The sequence below is a fragment of the Lithobates pipiens genome, unplaced genomic scaffold (genome assembly GCF_037356315.1).
Source record: "Lithobates pipiens isolate NorthernLeopardFrog02 unplaced genomic scaffold, aLitPip1_a1.2 Scaffold_10, whole genome shotgun sequence".
Classification (NCBI taxonomy): Eukaryota; Metazoa; Chordata; class Amphibia; order Anura; family Ranidae; genus Lithobates; species Lithobates pipiens.
In genome coordinates, this window is record NW_027507686.1 from 30,457,148 (window position 1) to 30,474,896 (window position 17,749).

Sequence of the window (17,749 nt, forward strand, 5' to 3'; positions counted from 1 at the left end):
CTTAAACTAATACTTTGTTGAAGCACCTTTCGGTTTTATTACAGCATTCAGTCTTTTTGGGTATGAGTCTATCAGCATGGCACATCTTGACTTGCCAATATTTGCCCACTCTTCTTTGCAAAAACAATCCAAATTTGTCAGATTGCGAGGGCATCTCCTGTGCACAGCCCTCTTCAGATCATGCCACAGATTTTCAATGGGATTCAGGTCTGGGCTCTGGCTGGGCCATTCCAAAACTTTAATCTTCTTCTGGTGAAGCCATTCCTTTGTTGATTTGGTTTGTTGTCATGCTGAAAGCTGAAGTTCCTCTTCATGTTCAGCTTTCTAGCAGAAGCCTGAAGGTTTTGAACCAATACTGACTGGTATTGTTCATAATTCCCTCTACCTTGACTAAGGCCCCTGTTCCAGTTGAAGGAAAAACAGCCCCAAAGCATGTTATCTTTTGGAATTATGGCCAAAAAGTTCAACCTTGGTTTCATCAGACCATAGCACATTTTCCCACATGCTTTTGGGAGACTTCAGATGTGTTTTTGCAAAATTAAGCCAGGCTTGGATGTTTTTCTTTGTAAGAAAAAAGGCTTCCATCTTGCCCCTCTACCCCGTAGCCCAGACATATGAAAAATATGGGAGATTGTTGTCACATGTACCACACAGCCAGTACTTGTCAGATATTCCTGCAGCTCCTTTAATGTTGCTGTAGGCCTCTTGGCAGCCTCCCTGACCAATTTTCTTCTCGTATTTTCATAAATTTGAAGGGATGTCCAGTTCTTGGTAATGTCACTGTTGTGCCATATTTTTTCTAATGTAATGGAAATTATTTTGTACCCTTCTGCTGACTGATACCTTTAACAATGAGATCCTTTGATGCTTTGGAAGCTTTCTGCGGACCATGGTTTTTGCTGTAGTATGCGACTAAGAAAATATCAGGAAAGACCTACTAGAAGAGCTGAACTTTATTTGGGGTGAATCAGAGGACTTTAAATTATGGCAGGTGTGTACTGACTCCTATTTAACATAAGATTGAATGTGATTGCTTAACTGTGAACACAGCTACATTCCCAGTTAAAAGAGGGTGTGCACACTTATGAAACCACATTATTTTATTTTTTATTCCCCCCTAAAAGATTTTAATTTGTTTTTAAATTATGTTGTACAGTTTATAGGTCACATTAAAGGTGGAAAAAGTTCTGAAACTATTTATCTTTGACTTTTTATATCCAGTGTATATAGGTCTCAAATATGCATGATTTATGCAGGCCTCTCTCATATACAATTATATGGCATATGGGGCCGCTTTTCTTCTGAATGGAGACACACACTGCACTCAGAGCTGTATTAAAGCACAATATTTGTCAGATGGACTATAAAATCAAACACTATAGAGCACTATTTGCTTGCAGAAGCAGAATTACAGTATATTATATTTAACCCAAGTGCATATGACCCAGCTAACGTTGGCTTTTCATGGACACAGACATTTAACCCTTTTTGGTAGATGCATGATCGATATTCATCCTGTGTGGACATGGCCCGCAAACTCTCTGTTGTTTCAGTAATACGTTAAATGTGTTTTTTGGATTAAAGGATAAGATCACCTTTGGGAACATATTACATGTTCCACCAGTTTTTAGGGTTATATGTTTCCACTGCTTCAGCCGCTCCCTGCTGCCTTCTGTCCCTGCAACAGCAGTACTGCCACCTTTTGAAAACAGCATGGCCGCGCAGAGCTCCGCCCACATTACAGTACCCTACCGTACATGCACTCTGTGCCCAGATTGCCCCCCAAATAAAGAAGACATGTCATCAGGAGTACTTGTCCATCAGGAGTACCTGTCATCAGGAGTACCCACCACCAGAGTACTCGCCACCTCACCAGAGTACCTGCCACCAGAGTACCCGCCACCTCACCAGAGTACCTCCCACCAAAGTGCCTGTCATCCTAGTACCTGCCACCAGAGTACCCGCCAACTCACCAGCAGAGGAAATGCCACCAGAGTACCCCTCATCAGAGTAACCGCCACCAGAGTACCAGCCACCTCATGAGAGTACCCACCATCAGAATATCCAGAAAGTTATACACTCCGGAAGAGGCATATCAGATTCTGAGTCTAACCGATGAGAGCAACGGGGAGCTTTCACCGCCCAGTTCTGATTCCGATTCTGGTTTGGAATATGAGCCCCAGAAGGCAGCACATCAGGAATCAGAGGAGGAAGCAGTCCATCCAAAAAGAAGACGATCTGAACACCAGGCAGCTACCAGCATTGCCAATGGCGCTAGACCCCAGGAGGAGAGGATCAGTACAAGTGCTGCTAGACCCCAGGAGGAAAGGCCTAGTACAAGTGCACGCCAAAGAATTAGGGCCCAAACCCAGCTTCCAGATTCCTTGGCAAACCCATTGTGGCTGCCTTCTAGCACAGGGTCAGCCACGATCCCCCTTTTCACAGCACAGCCAGGTGTGCAGGTCAACACTGCAGGTTTTTCCCAAATAGATTTTTTTTATTTATTTTTCCCTGACAAATTATGTTAAGGCATCGTGGACCAAAGCAATCTTTTTGCCCAACAATTCATTGCAAACAACCCCGGCTCAAGCTATGCCCGCCCTTTTGAATGGAAACCCCTAACAGTAGAGGAGCTTAAATTGTTTTTAGGCCTAACGCTCAACATGGGGCTTACAAAAAAATTAAGTGCATAAATATTGGGCGACCAACCCTATCCACCACATGCCAATTTTTTCATCGGTCATGACCAGGTCCCCATATGAAATTATAATGTGGTTAATGCATTTCAGTGATAACTCGCAGTACCCACCCCCCCCCCCCCACGAAATCATCCAAACTTTGATAAACTATATAAAATTCACCCCCTAATTGATTTTTTCTGCAAGAGTTTTTTCCGAACTTTATATCCCTGACAAAAACATCTCTGTGGACTAATCCCTGGTCCATTTCACAGGCCAGCTGGGAATCAAGCAATATATCCCCAGTAAGAGGGCGAGGTACGGATTGAAGCTCAACAAGCTCTGTGAAAGCTCCGCCAGATATGTACACTCATTCCATGTGTACAAAGGCAAAGGCTCCCAGCTCCAGCCCCCTGAGTGTCCATCGTACATGGGAATAAGCGGAAAAATTGTACATGTAATTTACATGGACAACTACTATACCGATTTGCCCCTTCTCTGACACTTATATCTGAAAAACACTCTGGCCTGTGGTACAGCAACTAAAAACAGGAAGGGCTTCCCACAGAATCCATTCACCACAACGCTACAAAGGGGGAATTGACAAGCCTGAGGAACGAGGAAGTGTTTGCTGTGAAGTGGAGGGATAGGAAAGATGTGTACATCATGTCCACCATCCATGATGACACCTCGGTGGAACTTCGCGGTTCCATTTGAAAGCCTTCCTGTATCATTGAGTACAATAAATTCATTGGCGGGGGGGGGGGGGGGGGGGTGGATTTATATGATCAAATGTTGCAGCCCTATTTATCAACACGAAAATCCCTCTGCTGGTACAAAAAATTAGCAATTTACTTTTTTCATTTGGCCCTTTTAAGTTCTTTCATCATCTACCAAAAATCGACAGAAACACCCAACACCTTCATAAAGTTTTTTGAAATCATTGTCACTGCCCTGATCTATCAACAAGTATCCCCCCCCCCAGAAAGCCTTCGATTGTGTCAGCAGACTACATGAGCGCCATTTTCCAGACCATATTCCACCATCAGGATCTGGAAGACGACACCAAAAAAATGCCTGGTGTGTGTGCACCAAAAGAGGAGTTAGTCCCCATTGTCCCCAATGAATGTCCCTCCCAACCTAGCCTTTGCATTGGAGAATGTTTCAGACACTATTACACTTTTGTAACTATTAGCCCATATTTCTAATAGACTGCCATATTCCCGGTTTCATGTCCTGAATATTTCCCTGGTGCGTCAAACAACCATATCATTGTCTTCCGTGTGGCCTGTTTCTCGACTATGCCTCTACATTGTTTATCCGCCATGTTTCTGCCTTTCACGTGAACTGACCTTAGACTGTATCGACTATGCCTCTGCCTACCGTCTATTTCTGCCTTTTACCTGCATTGACCTCGGCCTGTTGACCATGTTTTTACCTGCACCTTGGACTGATCTTTCACCCTGCTACACAGGGGTCTCACATATGTGAGGGGCTCCAGAATAGTGTTCTGAGTTGAGAAAAACTGTTTTTGGTTTTCTGTGTTCCCAGAACAGGGTCTAGTTGCCCGGAGGCTCCAAAGTGATTTGGGTGGGAAAACTTCTACCCCTGTCCCCATTCCTTCCTGACCGATGCACTAAGCTTGACGGTCCTGCCTGCTCCCTGGAAAAATACTCTGGCTGAGTTGACCATATCTCTGCCTGCTGCATGTACTAACTAGGGACAGTATTCCTGCCTACTGCATGGACAATACTTTTGCTGCTGCTGACCACATTCCTGCCTGCTATTTGGACCAATGCTTTGGCGGTGCTGACAACATCTCTACCTGTACTGACTATTCCTGCCTGCTACCTGTTTTGCTGTCGCTGTCCACGTTCCTCCCTGCTGCTTGGACCGATGCTCTCCTCTGTGGACCACTGCACTACTAAAACCGCAGGTAATCTTTTCTTTACCCTTTGCTCAGCAGAATGTATTTTGGTTTGTAATTGGTATGTACAGTACATACTATGTGTTAGAAATATGAAGGGCCTTCAACAATTTGATAGGTTGGCAGGAATTTATGTGTGTATATTTATGCTCCAAGAACACCTGACAGTGCTACTTGGATGTTGGGCCTCTGTAAGTGGCCAGGCTATGTAAAAGTCTCACACATGTGGTATCGCCATACTCAGGAGTAGCAGAATGTATTTTGGGGTGTCATTGCAAGTATGCATGTGCCGTGTGAGAGAAATAACTTGTTATTATGACAATTGTGTAAAAAAAAAAAAAAAATTCCAATTGTGAAAAAAAATTACAACTTCAAAAAACTCACCATGCCTCTTTTACTAAATACCTTGGAATGTCTGTTTTCCAAAAAGGGGTCATTTGGGGGGAATTTGTACTTTCCTGGCTTTTTAGGGTCTCAAGAAATGAGATAGGCCTTCAGTACATCAGGCGTGATCAATTTTCAATGATTTACACCATAGCTTGTAGACTCTATAACTTTCACAGAGACCAACTAATATACACTAATTTGCGAAAAATTACTTATTTACAAATTTTTACAATAGAAACTAAAATAAAGTGTTTTTTTTTTCCCAAAAGTTTCTATATATTATTATATTATTTATTTCCCAAAGTTTCTATATTTTTTCTCTTATATTGCAAAAAATTAAAAAAAAACAGCAGTCATTAAAGAGCACCAAAAGAACGCTCTGTTTGTGAGAAAAAAATGATAAAAATCTTGTTTGGGTACAGCGTAGCATGACTGAGTAATTGTCATTCAAAGTGTGAGAGCGCTGAAAGCTAAAAAATTGGTCTGGGAAGGAAGGATGTACAAAAGCCCAGTATTGAAGTAGTTAACCACTTCCCTACCGCGTAAAGTGATATGACGATGGTGGGAACCCTTTGTCCCTCCGGGCTGCCGTCATATGACATCTTTTACTTTCTGAGCACCCATATAGGTACAATGTTGCATGACGTCATTCAAAGTGAAACAGCGAAGTATAATCTTGCAGTGCCAAATTCCACTTTCAGGGCTTATTACAAAATTCGGTGGAGACAGAAGATAGAGACTGCACACACCTTACACAAGACCCATGGCACTCTAATTACTGAATAGCAATATGCGTATGCAGGATCAAATCCCAGTATAGCCAAAAGCAGGAATAGCACTAATTTCAACTCAAAACATAAAGTAATAAGGAGAGAGGACCAAAAATTATGATGCAGTAAATTAGTAAAAAGGCTTTAACCGGTTCCCGACCAGCGCACGACGATGTAGGTCGACAGAATGGCACGGGCAGGCATATTGGCATACAGGTACGTCCAATCTTCAATGCCGCCCTGCCATCGGGAGCGCGCCACCGGCGGCACGCTCCCGCTCTGGTCGGGACCCCCATGAGTCCGGTCGCGGGACCCGCGGACTCGATCGCCGCGGGCATACCCGCGATCGTCTCACGGGACGGCTGAATGGAGGAAATGCCGTGTAAACAGCATTTCTCCATTCTGCCTAGCAACTAGTGACGCTGATCTCTGCTCCATGTGATTGGAGCAGAGATCAGTGTTCATTAAATGAAAGCCCAACCCCCCCACAGTTAGTAACACACCCCTAGGAACACTTAACCCCTACACTGCCACCCACTGGTTAACCCCTTCACTGCCAGTGTCATTTACACAGGAATCACTGCATTTATATAGCAGTGATTACTGTATAAATGACAATGGTCCCAAAAATGTGCCAAAAATGTCCGATGGGTCCCCCACAATGTCGCAGTCACAATAAAAATCGCTGATCGCCGCCATTACTAGTAAAAAAAAAAAAAATAATAAAAAATTATTAATAAAAATGCTATAAAACTATCCCTATTTTGTAAATGCTATAACTTTTGCGCAAACCAATCAATCGCTTATTGTGATTTTTTTTTACCAAAAATATGTAGAAGAATACTTATCGGCCTAAACTGAGGCAAAAAAATGTTTTTTTATATATTTTTGGGGGATATTTATTATAACAAAAAGTAAAAAATAATGTGTTTTTTTCAAAATTGTCGCTCTATTTTTGTTTATAGCGCAAAAAATAAAAACCGCAGGGGTGATCAAATACCACCAAAAGAAAGCTCTATTTGTGGGAAAAAAAGGACGTCAATTTTGTTTGGGAGCCACGTCGCACGACTGCGCAATTGTCAGTTAAAGCGACGCAGTGCCGGATCGCAAAAAGTGGTCTGGTCTTTGACCAGCAAAATGGTCCGGTCTGTAAGTGGTTAAAAAAAAAAAAAGAAATAGATATTGCACTTACAATACTACTCCTTGGTACCATGCATAAAATGAAAGCTGCAGCGTAAAAACACAATCCCGGTCTTCCGGTCAGCAGCCGCTATTGCATGATATTGTGACGTCTGCTGCTTCCTATGCATTTTGTCATGCGATGACATCAGATAAGTGGAAATAAGGTGTGGTTAACTTGTTACATGTTTGTTGACTGTCACACCTATTCATTTGTACTTATATTAATTTAGGTCAATAATTTTTGAGCAATGCAGTATTGGCTGAACACAACTCATATATGTCAATGTTGACTGAAAACCCGAAAGGTAATATTGCTGTTCTTTTCCCTTCCTCCAGATGAATCTACAAACTGAGGCTGTGAAGTGCACTCGGAATTGTCTTCCTTCAATTCTGACACCTGAAGGAAAGCTATGGCTTTAAATAAGTTCTGACCTGGGTAAGGAGATATGTCTTTTTACGTAAGAACCATAATCACATTGGAGAAAAAAAATGTGTAGATTTTTTGTTTACAATTGGAATCCATGTGCAAATTATTTTCTGCACCACTCAACAAGACTAAACCACAGTATACAAAAAGAGGTATTACTACAAAGTCATCATAGTCCAGCTTCAGTTCAGGGTGGAAGGGGTTTAAACCTCCATCCTCCATCAGATTCTTATTGCTGAGTCCCTCATTTCCTGTCATAGTGACAGAAAGTTAAAGGACCAGGATATTATAAGAAATATCTACAATGGAGACAAATGAAGCAAAAAAAACACTATGGGGTTGATTTACTAAAACTGGAGGCTGCAAAACCTGGGGCAGCTGTGCGTAGAAACCAATCAGCTCTAACTTTAGCTTGTTCATTTAGGCTTTTACAAAAAAAAAAAGGGGAGCTGATTGGTTTCTATGCAGAGCTGCACCAGATTTTGCACTCTCCGGTTTTAGTAAATACGAGAGTATTACTATAAATAGATATGAGGTACCACTATAAAAATATAATACAGAAAAAATAATGTTTTTTTACGTATAGGTATAAATATTATATGTTTTATTAACTGTTGAAAATATCTTTTTTTATTATTAACCCCCCTGACGGTATTCCCGAGTCTGACTCGGGGTGGATTTTTCATACCAAAAGCGGTATCCCCGAGTCAGACTCGGGACAGCGTCGCTGGATCCAGGAGGAGGTTTACTTACCTTCTCCCTCGGATCCAGCGTTGTCTCCCCGCTGTACGAGCGAGCCGTGTCTCGCTCGATGCATCACACCGCCGATCTCCGTGCCCTGCGAGCGTTGCGACGCACGGGCACGGAGATCGGCGCCAAATTCAAAAAGTGAAACAAACAGTAAACATACAGTATAATGTAATCTTACAGATTACATTGCTGTATGTAAATATTTCACATCCCCGTTGTCCCTAGTGGTCTGCCCAGTGTCCTGCATGCACTTTTATATAATAAAAACTGTTCTTTATGCCTGGAAACTGGAGATTGCCCATAGCAACCAAAACTGTCACTGTACATCAAAAATGATTTCAGACCAGCTAGAAAACAGCGATAATAAATTAGAATCACTCGCAGAATTGAGAGATAGCAATTTGTGGGGAGATCCGTCATCAAATACTGAAAAGTATTGACAGTGACAATTCTGCAACTGAGCAAATTTCAGTGTTTTTGATTTGATTACATTATTGAATAATTTTTATTATTGTTATATTATTATTTGGTACAATTATTTATAGTTATTTATTATATTATAATTTATGATTTCATTTTTCAAACTTTATCATACCCGGGATGTCTGCTAGACTCTGGTTTGGACAGATTTAAGAGAGTTATTCCTAAGAATTGCAGGACTACAATATAAAACGCCAAATTTTCATGCAAAATAATGGTACCGCTTTTAGCACCTAAAATCCGAAATAATCGTACCGCCAGGGAGGTTAAAGGTTAATTTTAACATACAAAAACATAGCTGATATTTTACTACAGTGGCATTTCAAAAAATCCATACAATAAAAGAGCCTCCCTTTCTGCTCATCACAGTGTACATAATGACCTATACCTCTATTGTAACAGCCAGTATGAAAGATATCTATATTTTTTCAAGGTATTGTTGCAAAAATCACAAATGGAAAGGTGGTAATTTATTTTTGTAAACATCATACGCTTCTTAAAATATATGAAGTATATACATAGATCGAAGGCTATTTGAAATCAGCCAAACAATAAAACCATGGGAACACCCATATACATGTGTTTTTCTGCTGCCTGATAGGGGGGCTGTGGAGGATACAGTGGTAGGCCACACTTTGACAGACATATGCTTAAGCTCTGTACACATGGTCAGAATATCGGGGGACATTTGCCAGTACAAAAAACACCGGCAGACATTCTGCCTGTGTGTATACCGGTCTGTCCGACAGAAGCCGGTGTTCAGCTGCCTTCTGTTGGACTTTCATGCTGAAAAACCGACCAACTTCCGATCAGCATTCTCAGCCAATGGCAAAGAGCTCTGATCGGAGGGTTCTGGCAGGGGCGCTGTCCCCATTTTAGAACACAACAGCTCAGCGGTTGAGATCGCTGGACTAACCTTGCATGCTTAGTACAGGGGTTCCGACTGAAGCTGTCAGTTGTGTACCAGGTAGTGTATGTAGTGTGTACCAGGCTTTAGGTCACATAGTGAATATCACCCATTTCAGTCAACCTGCACCACTTAACATACAATCAGTATAGATTTGATGTAAGGGCATACAAAAAAAACTAAAGCATCCCCTAGGTCAGACCCTTACATTAAACATGCTTTCCAAAAATGTTGTTTAGCAAGACTCCTCCATGTTGGTACAGACATCAAAGGGCCTTAAACTGTGTAAACTTCTGAACCTCATACAACAAATCACAATAACTTCACCCTAGAAAACCTATGGTAGTGCAATTGTTCAGGTCAATCCCCTGTCAGACCACATTCCATTTATATGGCAACATTTGGCCCACATTGCCATATAATGGGGAGGTAAAGTATGGAAAGCATGTTTAACCACTTGCTGCCCAGGTCAATTCTGACATTTCTCACATTCCTGTTAAGATTAGCATTTTTTTTATACAAAAGTACCCCCAAACATTATATATTTTCTGAAAGCAGAGTCCGTGGAGAATAAAATGGTGGTTGTTGCAATATTTTATCGGTGCACAATATTTGTACAGCAGTTTATCACAAGGAAAAAGTACACTTCAATGCATTTTAGTTCACACAAACATTATATAATACCCCATTTTGTAGTAAAATATTGTTGTGCAGAGTAAGTAGATACTGAAAATGTCAAGATTTAAAATTTTGCACACTCCTGAAATGGCATACCTAAAAATCTTCATACTTTAAATGCCTCTACAGATTATCAGTTTAGTTAAATGTGAGCTCTGGCACTAGAATTATTGCTCTCAATCTAATGCTTGCGTGTGAACACGGGGTGCTTTAAAAAAAATCGCTGAATGTATTTTATTTAAATGTTTGTGTTTTTTTTTACACATTTTCTTTAAATTATTATTATTTTTAATTTAACATTCCTTGTGATAGCTGGGACACTGACAGGTCCTCTTTATGGAAATACCAAGGGTCTAAAGACCCCCAAGATTGTTTTAATTAGCTGCTTCACTGGCCTGTACCAGCCAGTAAACACTCAACCAAAACCAGAAGTGATATAATATACATCGCTTCCGGCTTCATTCGTCACAGAGAAAGGGATAGCACGGGAGGGCCCGGGAATGGAGGCAAGCAGTGGCAGGGGGCCTGTGAAGTGATTGGGCAGATGTAGAGCTGATCACTTTTACATGTTGCCAGCTGCAGCATGATCCTTGTAAAATCGCTTCCACCTGAGGCCCTATATATACAGCCTAAGGGCTGGAAGCATTTAATATAATGGCCTGACTTAAGGGCTACTATCCTGTACATTTTGTATTGAACTGTACTGTAATTGTGTTGTCCCCCCCCCCCCCCATACATTGTAAAGCGCTGGGTAAACTATTGGCGCTATATGAAATTGCGTATAATAATAATAGTTCATATGATGCCCCCACACCAAATCTATACTGTTGGTGTGATTGAAGGTGCACATTGACATAAATAGGCGATACCCTCTATGACACACCTCATGGTCAATGGTGCAAGATGACTTAAAGCGGAATCTAACTGTATCTGAGCACTACAAACTGAAAAAGCAATTTTATTCATTTCTAATATTCAAAGTAAACTCACCCATACTTTCATGTCTCCATGTATTTTGTTGAGAAATCCCTTTGAAAGACACCCCTCGCAATTTTAGCTGTGGTCATCTTGAGTAAAGACAAATGATTCATTTAGCATTTACTTTTTTTAGGAATCCCTCTGCCCTTAGTTCAGGCATGCAGGCAGGAGGTTGAGCTTAACTGAGAAAGCATCTGTTCCTCTCCTCTAGATGAAAAAGAAAATGCCCATGAAGACACCTGGGACATAAAATAATTTTCGCTAGACCAGAAACAAGGAAGCAACCTATGAAATGTAAAAAAAAAAAGTTTAAAATAAGTAAAATTATATGCCTTCTTGTTTACAGTAAAACCTTGGATTGCGAGCATAGTTTGTTATGGAAACATGCTTGTAATCCAAAGCATTTGTGTATCAAAGCAAATTTCCCCATAAGAACTGATGGAAATTCAGACGATTCGTTTCACAACTATTTATTCATAGGTCTTTCAGTTTATAGTCCATATAAAAAGATTATAGCAATCTGATAGGTTGTGTAACCATAAAATGTCCATCCACAAATAGAAGCCTCCACAAGGGGATTAGAAGCAAAATCCAGCAGGAGCTCCAGAGTATAAAAGAAGAGAGGCACCTCTAAGTGTAGCAATATGGTTACATTTAATGAAGGTACAACATTTAGAAACTCACATGACTGATTAAAACAGGCACATCTAAGTATGCAGGCATCTGGGGTAAAGCTGTCCACATAGACCATCCTCCGCACTGCTAGCTTTCACTGCTCTCGTCAGTCTGCAATCATGACAGGCAAGTCTACCCTGAAAGTGAGGATTGAATCGCTTGTGGAGCGCAGCGCGGAAGGGATGACATTGATGGCAGTGCAGAGGATGGTCTATGTGGAGAGCTTTACCCCAGTTGCCTGCATACTTAGTTGTGCCGTTTTAATCATCAACCATGTAAGTTGCTAAATGTCGTACCTTCATTAAATGTAACCATATTGCTACACTTAGAGGCGCCTCTCTCCTCTTTTATACTTAGTTGTGACATGATGCTGCTTGTATATCAAGACATCGCTTGTATAGAAAGTCAAAATGTATTTAAAAATGTTGCTTGTCTTGCAAAACGCTCTGAAACCAAGTTACTCTCAAACCAAGGTTTTACTGTATTTACTAATGCTGGCAGTATAAGGATTAGAAATTGTTAATATTAACTGAGAGAGTTTAGTTTCACTTTAAATAGGAAATACTCTATGTGACATAAGTATACATCTATCGGAGTGTGGCCTACCCCTGTATCCTCTACAGCCCCCAAATGTATATAGGTGTTCACATGATTGGCTGATTTCAAATAGCATTTGATATACTGTACCTAATACTTCCCATATCCTCCCGAAGAAATGGGCTATATTCACAAAGCACATTCAGAAAATATAATTTTCCCATCTGTGAATGGTGAAGAGTTTATTATTTTTTATTTTAATATGAACCTTTTACTTTACTGTATGGATATTTTATTATGAACATTTGTACCTGTTAAAACTTTGTTTATATGTGTATTTATTTTGTTCTGCTAAAGTGTTGGACTTTTTTGAGTGGCAAAGGGCCAGGTCCCCTGTGAGGTTTTTAATTGTCTTTTGTGTCTTCTTACACCAGCAAATCCCACTTTTTTCATTTTTTTGGTCCTGGGCACAGGAATAAGTGACAGGGAATTCTCTTCAGTAGATTCAAAGACAGTAATACGATTGAACAAATATCCAATACCCACAATTTAAAACTACCGCAAAAAATGATGATCCTGGAATTGGGCTTTAAGAGATACTTTTTTTTATGTGATTCAAATATATCAAGTGTTCTTCTATAGTAATAAAATTACTATATGTTTAAATGGATCATATTATGTTCATAAAGCACTGCATAATATATAGTGTTCTGATCATGGGTACATTTATAAAGTTGAGAACCAAAAGATGAAAGTAATCAACCCTCCACTCTCCAATTTATTATCACTTTGGGCAAAGTCTGTACTTTCTCCAAACAATGCTTCCACTGATGAAGTGTAAAGCCGTGTACACATGATCGGAATTTTGGTCAGAAAAAGCTCTGATGGTTTTCCCGACGTAATTCCAATGGGATTTCGCTCAAGCTGTCTTGCATGCATGCGGTCACACCAAATTCAGACCGTCAAGAACGCGGTGATGTACAACACGTACGATGGGACTAGAAAAAGGAAGTTCAATACCCAGTAGACAATAGCTCGGAATTTCAGAGAGAACGTTTTTCCGTCTGAAAAATTGAGAACATGCTCTCAAATTTTTGCTGGCGGAAATTCGGCCAGCTAAATTCCGATGGAGCATACACACGTTCGCATTTTCCAATGAAAAGCTCTCATTGGTCTTTTGCTGGCCGAAATTCCGATCGTGTGTATGCGGCATAAGGGATTAGTGAATAAAAAGGATTTTTATTTCTATCTTGTGAGATCCCTGCATCGGAGGTAACTGACTAGAAAAGAGAAAAAAACAAGACTATACAATCACTTTAAGATTGTCCATGCTTTTCCTCAATTTTTGTTCTCAAATCCTCAGACAATTCTTTACTGCTCTTTCTCTTCTCTATGCTCCGTGTGGTACGAAGAGACACAAAACAGAAAATTTGAGTAAATTTTTTACCATTTTAACTGGTTGCTGGAATAATTTCTATATTATCAGCACCTGTTAATTGATACAGGTGAGTTTAATTACAAATTACAGGAGCATCACAAACTTGGAATGCAATTATTTATTACAATTTTGAGAAGGTGCCAATAATTTTGTCCAATCCATTTTTTGAGCTTTGCGTGGAATGTGCTAGATTTGGCTTTTTTTTTTTCTCCACTTTTTTGTGTCCTGCTAATACAAATAAAAGAAATAAACATGAAAATGCTTAAACAATTGTGATTGCGAAATTTTTCTGGGCCAAGTGGTGCATTATCTGACAGAAATGCAGGGGTGCCAATATTTTTGGCCATAACTGTATACGCAGCCCTTTGTAAACACTTTTCATCACCCTGGAGAACTAATTGCATATCTTATGTGGATGTCGGCTGCCTCAGATCCTTCTGTACTCGATGTAATCCCAGACAGACTCCATGATAGGGAGATCAGGGCTCCATGGGGGCCAAACTATCACTTCTGGTTAATTGAGAACAAATTTGCAGCGTGAAGTTGTAATGAAAATGGCATGATTTGTAAGTCGCACAAGTGTGAATAGACTCTAAGCCCTTGTACACACGGTTGGACATTCCAACAACAAAATCCGTCGGATTTTGTCCGAAACTGGTGTTGCATACACACGATCGGACAAAGTTGTCGGAAAATCCGATCGTTCGTAACGTGATAACGTTATTTAGTTACGACGGGACTACGTTCAAGCTAGTAGCCAATAGCTTTGGTCTAGGAATTTGATCTGAGCATGCGTGGCACTTTGTCCGATCGGACTTCTCTACAAACGATCGGACAAAGTCCGATCGGATCATGTTGTCAGAAATTTTTTATATCCAGCTCTCAAACTTTGTTGGTCGGACATTCCGACGGAAAAAGTCAGATGAAGCCCACACACGGTCGATTATCCGACAACGCGGTCCGATCGGACATTTTCAGTCGGAATGTCTGACCGTGTGTACAAGGGCTAACACTTCTATCCCTGAAAGAATTCTTAATTTACAGATTTTTTTCCCACACCTGAACAGTACAGTATGCCAGGAGATAACATTGTTGTCGGATAGATGGAGCATGTGATAAAGTAACATTGTTGGAGTGTTCACACCTGACATCTAACCGGCAGGGACCTGAAAGCTCCTGAGGCTTACTTTCAATCAATCGGGAGCTTTCCAATTGCTGTGACAGCCTATCACAGTGGGCACATGACCTGAATGCCATCACCCCAGGGAGACGGTGGCAGGAAGGGGTTAAGTAGGAGGCTGGGTAGTTGATGTTTACCATAAATAACCCTGTTTTTACTATGCTGGCAGAACTTCATTATCAGCTGTAAAAATACATTTGAACATAGTCTGTCCCAACAATAAAGATCACAAGATTTTGGTTATGCTTTGTATGCTGATGCACTTTGTCTCTGTCTGTCCCCACTTTGAAAATTGTTAAGCATAGCTTGCAGTCTTGTGAAGATCTACTCCAAAGAAACGACTAGAAAGACAGGAAATATATATATATATATATTTTATATTTCAGGTATGCTAGAATGGGAAATGGAGAAACTTAACAAACATATAGTGGTGTTTTTTGTTTTTAAATTTGACTGCAAAAGTGAAATTAATATCAATTAATGATAAGTCAGTTTGTGTTGAGTTTATGTTTCTCTAGACCTTCCATCATTACACCTAGGTCTAATTGAAGGAGGTGACCTGAACACCCATATGCTAGCAGTGAGATACAAAAGTTTGCTGGCGTGTTGTGGAGCTGCAGTAGTTAATGTATTTACTGATAGCAGGAGAGTCTTTTGAACTGATCTAATATCTTGCAGCTGGTTGATGGGGAAAGGGGAGTATTTATCAAAACGTTTGATGTTGTTTTGCTGAGAGGAAGAGAAGGCATTAATTGTGGAAGAAATCAAGCTGTTTCTATTAATGTGCAGGGCTCTTTCCAGGAAGGGCTGTGCGCTGCATGCCGCTTCATGTTTACAGTCCTCTTAAGTATTTTTTGTGGTTGAACACCCTGTGTTAAATGTTAACGCTTACTGCTGAGATTCCAGGCAATCGCTGCAGTGACTCAGGTGGATGCTGCTTTCGGGCAAAGGGTGTCCTTTGGAATAGTCTAGGATAGTTCTCCTGACACAACATATTTTCAAATACACTTTCTACAGACGAGATATCATCTCCATAAAAAATCTGAATATGTGCATTATAATTTCCACTTATAAAAAGAACTTGACACAGCCTAATTCCAAATCTATGCCAGTTCCGGCTTTTATAAGAGGTTCTGGTAGGTTTAACGCCCTTTCACACAGCTGATCAGATCAGGTCTGCCTGTCAGTATTTCAGGCAGACCTGATAGGATGGTTCATGTATACCTATTGGTCGGCGGGTGAAAACACCTACATCTAAACCCATCAGGCCCGCTATAAAAAAAATAAATGGAAGGGGATCTGTTCTCTTCAATCTAAGCAGACTGGATTGGAGGACAGTCAGGTGTAAATGTACAGCTGGCCCTTAGGCTGGATTCACACCTATGCATTTTTTGTGCTTTTTGCATTTTGCAGATTTTCCATAGGAAACCATGTTAAATGAACTGCAGTACAAATATGCAAAATGCAAAAAGCACTAAAATGGCATAGGTGTGAATCCAGCCTTAGAGAAGAGCGAAATCTATCCATGTCCGCTTGGGAGAAACTGAGCGGACACGGACCTGTCATCCACCCACTCTGATCAGCAGGGGGTCAGCAGACAGATCCCTGCTGAGCAAATCAGATTCTGCCCCATGTGAAAGCGGCCTTAGCCCTGGTTCACGTCAATGCGGTTTTGGAGTCGTGCTACCTCAGCGCTACTTCAAAGCCGACAATGAGTGGCATTTCATGTGCATTTAACAGATGTCAATGCAAGTTCCACAGAAATAGTGAAGGAACCTTTTTAAAAGTCTTGCCACAAATGGGGTCCAACCAGTCATGCGATTTTGAACTGTCAAGTCACATGACAAGTGCACTGCTGTGAACCAGGCCTTAGGGCCCATTAAAACAAAATTGAAATATTTTTAATCCTAATGCTACTAGCCTTAGTAAATACATAGGAAGGTATATTATATTCACTTGTTGTTTACATTTCTTCAGTTGCTTCCTTTGGCCTAGGCCAAAATTATATCATATATTTCATCTGGTGGCATGGAGGAGGGGCTTTCTGTGCAAAGCACATACCCCTGTATGCAAGCCTGAGCTCTGGGCAGATGGATTCCAAGAAGTAAATGATACATGATATTTGCCCTTACTCAAGACTGCCATAGCTAGAAATGCTAGGGGGGTGTATTTCAAAGTGATTTCTCCACAAATAGAGCATAGAGACATGGATGGATGGGGGCGTTTGCTGAGAATATTGAAAATGCACTATATTGTCAAAAGTATTGGGACACCTGCCTTTACACGCACTCGAACTTAAGAACCCTTAAGGCATCAGCATACCAAGACATTTTGGACAATTTGCTTTTTCACATGATTGGATAATGTATCCATTATCAGCAGAGCTTCCCCTCATTTACCAAGTTCTGGAGCAACTGCACTTTGCAAATTGCACAACCTTTAGTAAATTAACCCCAGAGTATTGCATCTCTATTCAGAGCTCACAGCTTACTGATAGGATACATGTTCGGTGGGGCGCATGGCATGTGGTTCTGACCACTATCCAGCTCCCAGTATATAGTGTTTTGAGACAAACAACCTAGTACACATGGTGGCAGTCAGAAGGCACTGTGGCAGTCCAAACACTGGATTACAATGGTTGTAACCCTAACATTAATGAAAATAAATAAAAACCTGTTCCTGTCCCAAAAAATAAGCCCTAGTGATATAGGACAGTGCTTTTTCCATGTCAATTGGCCCTTTCTATGTTTACAAC

General features: G+C 40.7%; 1 protein-coding gene across 1 annotated transcript in view; it reads left to right on the top strand.

Annotated features, from left to right (window-relative positions):
• ZNF469 (zinc finger protein 469) overlaps positions 1-17,749 on the top strand; it is a 609,231-nt gene that overhangs the window by 334,733 nt on the left and 256,749 nt on the right. Inside the window, exon 3 of the mRNA XM_077453365.1 lies at positions 7,281-7,380. The gene's annotated coding sequence lies outside the window, so the exon portion shown is untranslated. The remainder of the gene's footprint in view (positions 1-7,280; positions 7,381-17,749) is intronic.